Source organism: Mirounga leonina, unplaced genomic scaffold (assembly GCF_011800145.1).
Source record: "Mirounga leonina isolate KUSES-001 unplaced genomic scaffold, KU_Mleo_1.0 Mir_170, whole genome shotgun sequence".
NCBI classification, from domain to species: Eukaryota; Metazoa; Chordata; class Mammalia; order Carnivora; family Phocidae; genus Mirounga; species Mirounga leonina.
Genome location: NW_023270433.1, coordinates 28,419,133 through 28,428,596, shown reverse-complemented (window position 1 = coordinate 28,428,596; position 9,464 = coordinate 28,419,133).

The following is a 9,464-nucleotide window of genomic DNA, read 5'->3' as shown; positions in this document are numbered from 1 at the left end:
CCTTCCTTCCTTCCTTCCTTCCTTCCTTCCTTCCTTCCTTCCTTCCTCCCTCCCTCCCTCCCTCCCTCCCTTCCTTGCTTTCTCCTCAAATTATTCCAGCTTTGACTACTGGGAATTCTTTCAACAGGAATTGGCTCCTGTGTCCTTTTGACAGATTCTGTTGCTGTTTCTTTTTCCATTTTTTTGCCCTTTTTTTTGGGGGGGGGGGATCAATTCTTTGGCACCATAAGATGCTCCAGACTTACTCTATTATTTCTATTCTGTTTCTAGAATCAATCATTTCTTCAAGGAAGTGATATTAGGAACTGTGGGAAGTAGGTATGCTTGTTGCTACTGAGGTTTTGTTGCTTCTAGCTTCTTTCAGCTGACAGCACAAGGCAATATATGTGTGTATATGAATTTGTGTCTATACTCATCTGTAAATATTTCTATATTTAACCATCTGTCTCTGTATTTAAATACTCATGAATTCATACTGATGTATCCAACTCATCAGTTAACACATGGATAATTTTAGCCTTCTCTTGTTTCTACCTAATCCACTACTCCACTAGTGAGAAGCATGGATCCCACGATCTGCCATCCTTTTGCTTAATTGGTCATTTCATTATTTACATAAAATGCTTTCAGAATTGTTAATGAGTTTCCTATGAGAAACACTTTACCAACAAGAGTAATGTGCTATGTATGGTTCCTTTTTCCTTTATTATTAGTGTCCATTCATATCCAAAGTCACCTACATAAGCACATTTTCCCCTACCACATTCACCGAAGTTATTTCATATATTTATAATACTGTCAGATTCTTTTGTCAAAGTCACCATTCCATCTTGGGATCCAACAGCCTATTAAATAATTTTTTATTTGCATACATTAAGGTTTGCATACACTATTCTTTATATCATAAAGTTCTACTGGTCTTGACAAATGCAGTGTTATATATCTACCATTATAGTGTCATGCTAAACAGTTTCACTGGCCTAAAAAAAGCCCAAAAAATAAAACCCACTGTGCTTCGCTTATTTAACTACTTCTTCAAACCCATGGCAACCATTGAGCTTTTTATTATCTTTATACTTTAGCCTCTTCCAAAATGTCATATTAATGTAATCACACAGTATGTAGTCCTTTCAGGTTAGCTTCTTTAATTTAGCAATATGAATTTAGGATTCATTCATGTCTTTTCATAGCTCATTCCTATATATCACTGAAGAGTACAGGCATACTTTGGAGATACTGTGGGTTCAGTCCACACCACCACAATACAGCAAGTATCACAATAAAGTGAGTCAAATGAATTTTTAAGTTCCCCAGTGCATATAAAAGTTATGTGTATACCATACTATAGTCTAGTAAGTGTGCAATAATACTACATCTAGAAAGCAATGTACATGCCTTAATTTAAAAAATACTTTTATTGCTTAAAAATGCTACCATCATCTGAGCTTTCAGTGAGTCATAATCACTGATCACAAATCACCATAACAAATAAAATGAAAAAGTTTGAAAAAGTTTGAAATATTTTGAGAATTACAAATGTGACATAGAGATATGAAGTCAGCAAATGCTGTTGGAAAAAATGGTGCCAGCAGATTTGTTTGATACAGGGTTGCCAAAGACCTTCAGTTTTGGGGGGGAAAAACTATATCTGTGATACACAATAAAGCAAAGAACAATAAAATGAGTTATGCTTATATTTCATTTTACAGATGTACCACAGATATTTTCTTTCATTTACAGATTAAGGAATATATTGATACCTTCCACCTTTTGGAGATCATGAATGAAATTGCTACAAACATTCATGTACAGGTTTTTGGGTGGACACAAGTTTTCAGATCAGTTAAGTATGTATACAGGAGCTTGATTTCTGGATCATATGGTAAGACTACGTTTAGCTTTGTAAAAAAAAAAAAAAAAAAGTCAAAGGTCTTCCAAAATGGCTGTACCATTCACAGTCCCACCAGACATTAAGTTGGGTTCCTGCTGTTACATATTCTTGACATCAGTTGGTATTGTAAGAGTTCTGTAATGAGTTGCTTTACTTTGCATTTACCTAAAACATGACACTGAGTATTTTTTCATATGCTAATTTTCCACTTACATATTTATTTTTAGTGTGATGTTTGTTCAGCTCTTCTGAGTTTTAAGACTTCTTCAGATATTTTGGATATAAAACTTGACCAGGTATAATGTGGGTACATTAACTTGCAATTTGTAAATCTCGGTTTCCATATGAAAAAGAGTATGGGGAAGGAGGAGCAAGATGGTGGAGGAGTAGGAGACCTAAATTTTGTCTGGTCCCAGGAATTCAGCTAGATAGGGATCAAACCATTCTGAACACCTACCAACTCAACAGGAGATCGAAGAAAAGAATAGCAGCAATTCTCTGAACAGAAAAGCGACCACTTTCTGGAAGGCAGGATGTCTGGAGAAGTGAAGCCAAGGTGATATTCGGGAAGATAGACGGCAGGGGTAGGGAGCCTCCATCAGCGGCTACCGGCAGGTGACAGAGCAGCGGAGCACAAAATTGGAACTTTTAGGGCACCTGGGTGGCTCAGTCATTAAGCGTCTGCCTTCGGCTCAGGTCATGATCCCAGGGTCCTGGGCTCAAGCCCTGTATCGGGCTCCCTGCTCAGTGGGAAGCCTGCTTCTCCCTCTCCTGTTCCATCTGCTTGTGTTCCCTCTCTGTGTCTCTGTCAAATAAATAAATAAAATCTTAAAAAAAAACCAAAAAACAAAAAATCAGAACTTTTAGAAGTCTGCTCCACTGAGGGACATCGCTCCAGTGGCTAAGCAAAGGGGTGGAACCCTGGCGGGGACAGTGTGGTCTCAGGACCCTCAGGGTCACAGAAAGACTGGGGGTACCTGAGTGCAGCAGAGCTCCCAGGTATTGGAGAAGGGAGGTCAGCTGCAGAGACGGAGCCGAGGAGTGGACTCTCAGCTCGGGATTGCCATAAACCATGATCCCCGGCACAGTTGGGTCACTGCTCTTCCAGCAGGGACCCAACAAGTGGCAGATCCCAGGAGACTCCCCTTCCTCCCCCGGGAGGAGTGGCGCAGGAGTGCACCGCAGGGATCTGCTGGGTTTGGAGATTCCACACAGAGTCCTGTGCCAGAGATAGAAATGCTCGGTCACAGGCTGGGTAAGCACGGAGTGCGGCCGGACACCAGGGAGACGGGAGTGATTGACTGCTTTTCTCTGGGGGCTCACTGAGGAGTAAGGCCTCGAGTTCTTGCCTCCTCTGGGGTGGAGACTGGGAGGCCGCCATTTTCACTCTCATCCTCTGAAGCTGTAGGGAAAGCTTGCAGTGAACAAAAGCTACCGAGACCAAACCCGAACAGATTACTTGGCCTGGCCCCTGGCAAGGGCGGGGCAATTCTGCCTCTGGCAAAGACATTTGAGAACCATTGCAACAAGCCCCTCCCCCAGATGATCAACAAGAACAGCCAGCCAAGACCAAGTTTACTGATCAATGAGAATGGCAGAATGCCAGCACTAGGGGAATACAGCACACAGAATTGATGGCTTTTTGCCCCTGATTCCTTAGTCTTTCAAAGTTAATTTTTTAAATTTTTCTTTTAATTTTTCTTTTTCCCTTTTCAATCAACATCTTATCAATCCCTTTTTAAAAAAATCTTTTTTATTTTTCATTTTTAGAATCATATTCTATCCCTTCATAGTAGTTAACCTTATTTTTGGTATATATATATAAGTTGTTCTCTCTTTAAAATTTTGGGATACAGTTTCTTTTAACAGACCAAAATATACCCTAAATCTCTAGGGTATGGCTTTGTTCTACTCCCCTGCCTGATCACATTCTCTCCCTTTTTTTTTTTTAAATTCCTCTTCTTTCTTTTTTCAACCAACTTCCTTTCATATCAATTCCTTTTATAAAATCTTTTATAATTTTCATCTTTACAATCATATTCCATCCCTTCATCATATTTACGCTTATTTTTGTACATATGTGTTTTTTTTTCTTTAAAACTTTGGGAGGCACTTTCTTCTAACAGACCAAAATTGCCCAAAATCTAGTGTGTGGCACTGATCTATGAACCAGCCTGATAATATCTGATCATATTCCTTTTTTTTTTTTATCTTTATCTTTTTCTTTCTTTTTTCTTTCTTTCCCTTTCTTTCCCTTTCTTTTCCCCTGGTTTCAGGTCTCTTCTGATTTATTTAGTGTATATTTTTCTGGGGTCGTGTTACCCTCTTAGCATTTTGTTCCCTCATTCATCTATGCTCCTCCTGACAAAATGACAAGATGGAAAAAATCACCTCAAAAAAAGAACAAGAGGCAGTACCAACTGCCAGGGACCTAATCAATACGGATATTAGTAAGATGTCAGGACTAGAGTTCAGAATGATGATTTTAAAGATACTAGCTGGGCTTGAAAAAAACATGGAAGTTATTAGAGAAACCCTTTCTGGAGAAATAAAAGTACTAAAATCTAACCAAGCCCAAAACAAAAAGGCTATTAATGAGGTGCAATAAAAAATAGAGGCTCTAACTGTTAGGATAAATGAGGCAGAAGAGAGAATCAGTGATATAGAAGACCAATGATGGACAATAAAGAAACTGAGAAAAAGAGAGATAAACAACTACTGGATCATGAGGGCAGAATTCGAGAGATAAGTGATATCATAAGATGAAACAATATTACAATAATTGGGATCCCAGAAGAAGAAGAAAGAGAGAGGGGGCAGAAGGTATACTGGAGCAAATTAGAGCACAGAACTTCCCTAATTTGGGGAAGGAAACAGGCATCAAAATCCAGGATGCACAGAGAAACCCTCTCAAAATCAATAAAAATAGGTCAACACCCTGACATCGAATAGTAAAACTTACGAGTCTCAGAGACAAGAGAAAATCCTGAAAGCAGCTCAGACCAAGAGATCTGTAACCTACAATGGTGGAAACATTAGATTGGCAACAGACCTATCCAAAGAGACCTGGCAGGCCAGAAAGGACTGGCAGGATATATTCAGAGCACTAAATGAGAAAAATATGCAGCCAAGAATACTCTATCCAGCTAGGCTGTCATTGAAAATTGGAGAGATAAAAAGCTTCCAGGACAAACAAAAACTAAAGGAATTTGTAAACACGAAACCAGCCCTACAAGAAATATTGAAAGGGGTCCTCTAAGCAAAGAGAGAGCCTAAAAGTAACATAGACCAGAAGGGAACACAGACAATATACATTAACAGTCACCTTACAGGCAATACAATGGCACTAAATTCCTATCTTTCAATAGTTACCCTGAATGTAAATGGGCTCAATGCCCCAATCAAAAGACACAGGCTATCAGATTGGATAAAAAACCAAGACCCATCGATATGCTGTCTGCAAGAGACTCATTTTAGACCCAAAGACACCCCCAGACTGAAAGTGAGGGGGTGGAAAACCATTTACCATGCGAATGGGCACAAAAAGAAAGCTGGGGTGGCAATCCTTATATCAGACAAATTAGATTTTAAACCAAAGACTGTAATAGGATATGAGGAAGGACACTATATCCTACTTAAAGGGTCTATCCAACAAGAAGATCTAACAATTGTAAATATCTATGCCCCTAACATGGGAGCAGCCAATTACATAAGGCAATTAATAACAAAAGCAAAGAAACACATCGACAGCAATACAATAATAGTGGGGACTTTAACACCCCCCTCACTGAAATGGACAGATCATCTAAGCAAAAGATCAACAAGGAAATAAAGACTTTAAATGACACACTGGACCAAATGGACTTCACAGATACATACAGAACATTCCACCCCAAAGCAACAGAAGACACATTCTTCTCTAGTGCCCATGGAACATTCTCCAGAATAGATCACATCCAGGTCACAAATCAGGTCTCAACTGGTACCAAAAGATTGGGATCATTCCCTGCCTATTTTCAGACACAATGCTTTGAAACTAGAACTCAATCACAGAGAAAATTTGGAAAGAACTCAAATACATGGAGGCTAAGGAGCATCCTACTGAAGAATGAATGGGTCAACCAGGAAATTAAAGAATTTAAAATATTCATGGAAACCAATGAAAATGAAAACAAAACTGTTCAAAATCTTTGGGATGCAGCAAAGGCAGTCCTAAGAGGAAAGTATATACCAATACAAGCCTTTCTCAAGAAACAAGAAAGGTCTTAAATACACAACCTAATCCTACACCCAAAGAAGCTGGAGAAAGAACAACAAATAAAGCCTAAACCCAGCAGGAGAAGAGAAATAATAAAGATCAGAGCAGAAATCAATGAAATAGAAACCAAAAAACAGTAGAACAGATCAATGAAACTAGGAGCTGGTTCTTTGAAAGAATTAACAAGATTCATAAACCTCTGGCAAGACTTATCAAAAAGAGAAGAGAAATTACCTAAGTCAACAAAATCATGAATGAAAGAGGAGAGATCACAACCAACACCAGAGAAATACAAACAGTTATAAGAACTTATTACAAGCAACTCTCTGCCAGCAAATTAGATAATATGGAAGAAATGGATGCATTCCTAGAGATGTATCAACTACCAAAACTGAACCAGGATGAAATAGAAAACCTAAACAGACCTATACCCACTAAGGAAATTGAAGCAGTCATCAAAAATCTCCCAAAAAACAAAAGCCCAGGGCCAGATGGCTTCCCAGGGGAGTTCTACCAAACATTTCAAGAAGAATTAAGACCTATTCTTCTGAAACTGTTCCAAAAAATAGAAATGGAAGGAAAACTTCCAAACTCATTTTATGAGGCCAGCATTACCTTGATCCCCAAACCAAACAAAGACCCCATCAAAAAGGAGAATTACAGACCAATATCCCTGATGAACATGGATGCAAAAATTCTCACCAAAATACTAGCCAACAGGATACAACAGTACATTAAGAGGATTATTCACCACCACCAAATGGGATTTATTCCTGGGCTGCAAGGTTGGTTCAACATCCACAAGTCAATCGATGGATTACAATACATTAATAAAAGAAAGAACAAGAACCATATGATTCTCTCAATAGATGCAGAGAAAGCATTTGACAAAGTACAGCATCCTTTCTTGATCAAAACTCTTCAGAGTATAGGGATAGAGGGTACATACCTCAATATCATAAAAGCCATCTATGAAAAACCCATAGCGAATATCATTCTCAATGGGGAAAAACTGAGAGCTTTTCCCCTAAGGTCAGGAACACGGCAGGGATGTCCACTATCACCACTGCTACTCAACATAGTATTAGAAGTCCTAGCCACAGCAATCAGACAACAAAAAGAAATCAAAGGCATCCGAATCGGCAAAGAAGAAGTCAAACTCTCATCTTTGCAGATGATATGATACTTTATGTGGAAAACCCAAAAGACTCCACCCCAAAACTGCTAGAACTCATACAGGAATTCAGTCAAGTGGCAGGATATAAAATCAATGCACAGAAATCAGTGGCATTCCTATACAGCAACAACAAGACAGAAGAAAGAGAAATTAAGGAGTCGATCCCATTTACAATTGCACCCAAAACCATAAGATACCTAGGCATAAATCTAACCAAAGGGGCAAAGGATCTGTACTCAGAAAACTATAAAATACTCATGAAAGAAATTGAGGAAGACACAAAGAAATGGAAAAACGTTCCATGCTCATGGATTGGAAGAACAAATATTGTGAAGATGTCAATGCTACCTAGAGCAATCTACACATTCAATGCAATCCCTATCAAAATACCATCCACTTTTTTCAAAGAAATGGAATAAATAATCCTAAAATTTGTATGGAACCAGAAAAGACCCCGAATAGTCAGGGGAATGTTGAAAAAGAAAAGCAAAGCTGGAGGCATCACAATTCTGGACTTCAAGCTCCATTACATAGCTGTCATCATCAAGATAGTATGGTACTGGCACAAAAACAGACACATAGATCAATGGAACAGAATAGAGAGCCCAGAAATGGACGCTCAACTCTATGATCAAGTATTCTTCGACAAAGCAGGAAAGAATGTCCAATGGAAAAAAGACAGTCTCTTCAACAAATGGTGTTGGGAAAATTGGACAGCCACATGCAGAAGAATGAAACTAGACCATTTCCTTACACCCCACACAAAAACAGACTCAAAATTTTTGAAAGACCTAAATGTGAGACAGGAGTCCATCAACATCCTAAAGGAAAACACAGGCAGCAACCTCTTCAGCCTCAGCCTCAGCAATTTCTTCCTAGAAACATCGCCATAGGCAAGGGAAGCAAGGGCAAAAATGAACTATTGGGACTTCATCAAGATCAAAAGCTTTTGCATAGCAAAAGAAACAGTCAACAAAACCAAAAGACCACCGACAGAATGGGGAGAAGATATTTGCAAATGACATATCAGATAAAGGGCTACTATTCAAAATCTATAAAGAACTTATCAAACTCAATACCCAAAGAACACATAATCCAATCAAGAAATGGGCAGAGACATGAACAGACATTTCCAAAGAAGACATCCAAATGGCCAACAGATACATGCAAAAGTGCTGAACATCACTTGGCATCAGGGAAATCCAAATCAAAAACTCAATGAGATACCACCTCACACCAGTCAGAATGGCTAAAATTAACAAGTCAGGAGACGACAGATGTTGGCGGGGATGTGGAGAAAGGGGAACCCTCCTACACTGTTGGTGGGAATGCAAGGTGGTGTAGCCACTCTGGAAAACAGTATGGAGGTTCCTCAAAAAGTTGAAAATAGAGCTACCATATGATCCAGCAATTGCACTACTCGGTATTTACCCCAAAGATACAAATGTAGGGACCCAAAGAGGTACATGCATCCCGATGTTTATAGCAGCATTGTCCACAATAGCCAAACTGTGGAAAGAGCCAAGATGTCCATCGACAGATGAATGGATAAAGAAGAGGTGGTATATATACACAATGAAATATTATGCAGCCATCAAAAGGAATGAGATCTTGCCATTTGCAGCGACGTGGATGGAACTGGAGGGTACTATGCTGAATGAAATAAGTCAATCAGAGAAAAACATATATCATATGACCTCACTGATATAAGGAATTCTTATCTCAGAAACAAACTGAGGGTTGCTAGAGTGGTGGGGGGTGGGAGGGATGGGGTGGCTGTGTGATAGACATTGGGGAGGGTATGTGCAATGGTGAGTGCTGTGAGTTGTGTAAGACTGTTGAATCACAGATCTGTACCTCTGAAACAAATGATACATTATATGTTTTAAAAAAAAGAAGAAGCTAGTAGGAAGGGAAGAATGAAGGGGGGTAAATCGGAGGGGTAGACGAACCATGAGGGACTATGGACTCTGAGAAACAAACTGAGGGTTCTAGAGGGGCGGGGGGTGGGGGGATGGGTTTGCCTGGTGATGGGTATTAAAGAGGGCACGTACTGCATGGAGCACTAGATGTTATATGCAAACAATGAATCATGGAACACTACATCAAAAACTAATGATATAATGTATGGTGATTAA